Genomic DNA, 2986 nt, shown 5'->3' with positions numbered 1-2986 from the left:
GAGTATGCAAGTTGCGAGAGCGCAGAGCAAAACGAAAACGGTGCACAAGATAGAGCAAGTAAGTACTCAAAAAACAGTTATTCGTACACAAACAAATTGTTTGGTGCGAAAAGCAATAGAAAACATTTGCGAGAGCGCGATGCACAAGCAGAAAGTAGGCAGCGAACACACGCACAAACGTGTGTATGCACAGGGGAGCACCAAAGCAAAAGAATCAAAACAGGCAATAACAACAAACACGGAACTGACGCCGCGTTTTATAAAATGCAAAAATTAACAGACTTACGCTGCACAACAGATAACACTTTGCACAGTTTATAAAAGCTTTTTAAATAAAGCACCGAAAAATGCAAAATTTTGAAATAAAAAGCAGGATAAAAGCGCAAAAATATATAAAAATCTTGGAGCACAAGTAAAACACGTCAATCACTCTCAACTGAGAACTCTCGTGTGCCGAAATTGGGCTGCCCAAATGTACGAGGAGTTTGACTTTGTCAGCGGTCCACAGCGGACGTACCGGCTCACAGTTAAGAATTTTTGGAAGTTGGATATTTTTCTTGCCGGCCACGGAGCATGTGCTTAACCAAAAAGAAAAAAAGAAAAAATCAAAGGGCATACTTTTGTTCATGACGAGCTTTCTTTATTATTTAATTGCGAAGATAATTTTTTATGTGCCAACGTATTGCAAAAGAAATAGTGCCCAAGAGCGATAATACGCGAAACAATAATACACCCGAAACACACTGTCGTCATTTAAAACTACTATAAAAGCGATACTCTATTAGAGCAGCCGCAGCCATCCTGTGGCACACCACGTTTGGTTCCCGCGCCGGAGGACGCTGGCCAGATCAACCCCGATATTCACGGGCCGGATTTTCAAAGCGCGGCCAAGTGTCGGCGTAATCCACACGACGGAGAGATGAGCCATCACGGACGGGACTCACACGACGAAGAGGCAGCCACGGGCAAGACCACGCCCATTTCACCCGAGTGAGTCTGTTCCATTTCGTGCGTCCTCGCCTGAGTAAACGGCACAGTCAGACGCAGACTTCCCATTGTGCTCCCTGAAAGAGAACCGATTTTTTTTTGTAATTTTTAACTCCAGTTTTTTTTTGCTATTAAATACAAAAAAAAAAACTCACGACTAGTTTAAATTAAGTAAATTTCCGAAAGTGCGAACCGGAAAGGAAAGGGCCCATAGATAATTGCGTCTGCAAAGTAAAGAATAAAATTAAAAAGTTTAGATTTTGGTCAACTTATGCACGAGTGATACCCACTTATGCATATATGTATATATATATGTATATATATATATATAGAGAGAGAGCTCTTTAGGCAGGCAAGGTAATAAGCGCTTTGACAAACAACGCCTTACGTTGGAAACACATATGTATACACGCATTTATTTTAGCGGGTACTTGCTCCCCATTGGTGCAATAATTACCTGTGTTTATATTTCTCCCCTTGTTTTCCTTTCCTTTGTTGACTGGCAATAACTTCTGGCCGATTTTGTTTTGTGGTCTCCGGTATCATACGAAGGTCGCCAACAGAAAAAGATATTCTGTACAAAAAAAGGAAATATAATATATTTAAGATTAATAGAAATTGTTACAAATATGAAATGATGCAACGCGTTATAGATAACCGTTTAAGCGAAGTTGAAACAAGAAAAGAAATTGAAACTTAAAACTTATATCTATTATTTTAGATATAAGAATATACCAGCTTTTCGTATGCACCTGGCTTAAAGTGCCGGAAACGTTAGCGAGTACGAAATTATAAATAACAGCTTGAAGATAACCTGCAGGGGAATAAAAAATAAGATTAAATGTTAACAACGATAAGAAATGCAAGCAATTATATACCGTATCTGAAGAGAGAAATGTCCGGGTAGTTTTCTTTGTTGGAGAGAGTTGGCATAACAGCCGGCACAGGCTGATGGCCATCTAATGGCAGAACGTTGGAGACGAGTAGGTGATCGTCTCATGGTTGGGCGGCTACGCTGTGTCCGGAACCGGGCCCCGATCTGGAAGAGTAAGGTGGATAAATAGTGTTTTTTTGTTAATTTATATTGAGTGTCTCACCTTTGTTTTTTACATGTTCATAGTTGTTACAGCTGTTTATTTTGTTCATGAGTTAGAAGTTCCTATTGTTTGACGTTATCGAGTGGTGGTTCGCTTTGCATAGTGTTGTGTAAGTGTGTTTTGCTACAGACGTGTAGCTTCGTTGTTATCGATTGTGCGGACTGCGGGCCAGGGATGGGACTACACCCAGAGAAACCGATGAGCCGGCCGGCGGCGCCCACCGAGAAACAAGCAGTTCCGTAACACAGTACCGATGAGGTGATATCCAAGTCATCAGATCGGGTCTTCGTCGTGCGGATTAATAGCAAAGGAACAGCATAGTCGATTGACTGATTAAAATCTGCATTTATGGCAATTGATGAGGCTGGCGAAGCCGTCCGTAGAATCGTCAGCGATTCTAGTAAATTGATTTTATACCCTTTTTTAAACAGACAGAATGAAGCTAATCCAGATATGTCAGTCCGCAAAGATCGCAGAACATACAAGAGTAAGAAACTTGAAACTTGGCATGTAGGCCCTTCTACGCAAAACAAGTTTGCTTCAGATAATCAATAACTTGCCCCGTTCTCAAGCAATCGATATAACTCAATATCAAAATCCTGTTTTACGAACAATTTTGGTAAATAATAAGAGCTAGAGTCACCAAACTTGACATGCATCTTCTAGCATTGTATATATGTATCAAGTATTTTTCGTTTTATCTCATTAGCTGTTGATTAGAGATAGAGGCAGTTAGCGTGTTTTGTTGCAATTTTGAACCCTACCGAGGGTACTATTTTTTTTTTTTTTTTTTTTAAAGAGACTGTAAAGTAAAAGGGAATTCGAGCTGTGTGCATCGCACTACTGTCAACAGTTCAGAAGTGGTCTTAACTTTCGACATTACAAATAAATAAATGTAGCAG

General features: G+C 40.1%; 1 long non-coding RNA gene across 2 annotated transcripts; it reads right to left on the bottom strand.

The window, feature by feature from the left end:
- Positions 1-641: 641 nt before the first annotated feature.
- On the bottom strand, positions 642-2022 carry LOC116650028 (uncharacterized). 2 transcript variants are annotated; one of them, XR_004303014.2, is made up of 5 exons: positions 1866-2022; positions 1723-1801; positions 1445-1561; positions 1143-1211; positions 642-1064 (listed from the first exon to the last, which is right to left on the bottom strand). It is a non-coding gene; the product is annotated as an uncharacterized lncRNA (long non-coding RNA). The 2 variants fall into 2 exon arrangements; XR_011416188.1 differs by having other exon boundaries at positions 1740-1801.
- Positions 2023-2986: the final 964 nt, after the last annotated feature.

Source organism: Drosophila virilis, chromosome 2 (assembly GCF_030788295.1).
Source record: "Drosophila virilis strain 15010-1051.87 chromosome 2, Dvir_AGI_RSII-ME, whole genome shotgun sequence".
In the NCBI taxonomy this organism is placed as follows: Eukaryota; Metazoa; Arthropoda; class Insecta; order Diptera; family Drosophilidae; genus Drosophila; species Drosophila virilis.
Note: the sequence above shows the minus strand (reverse complement) of the source record. Positions and strands in the feature narration are given on the sequence as shown.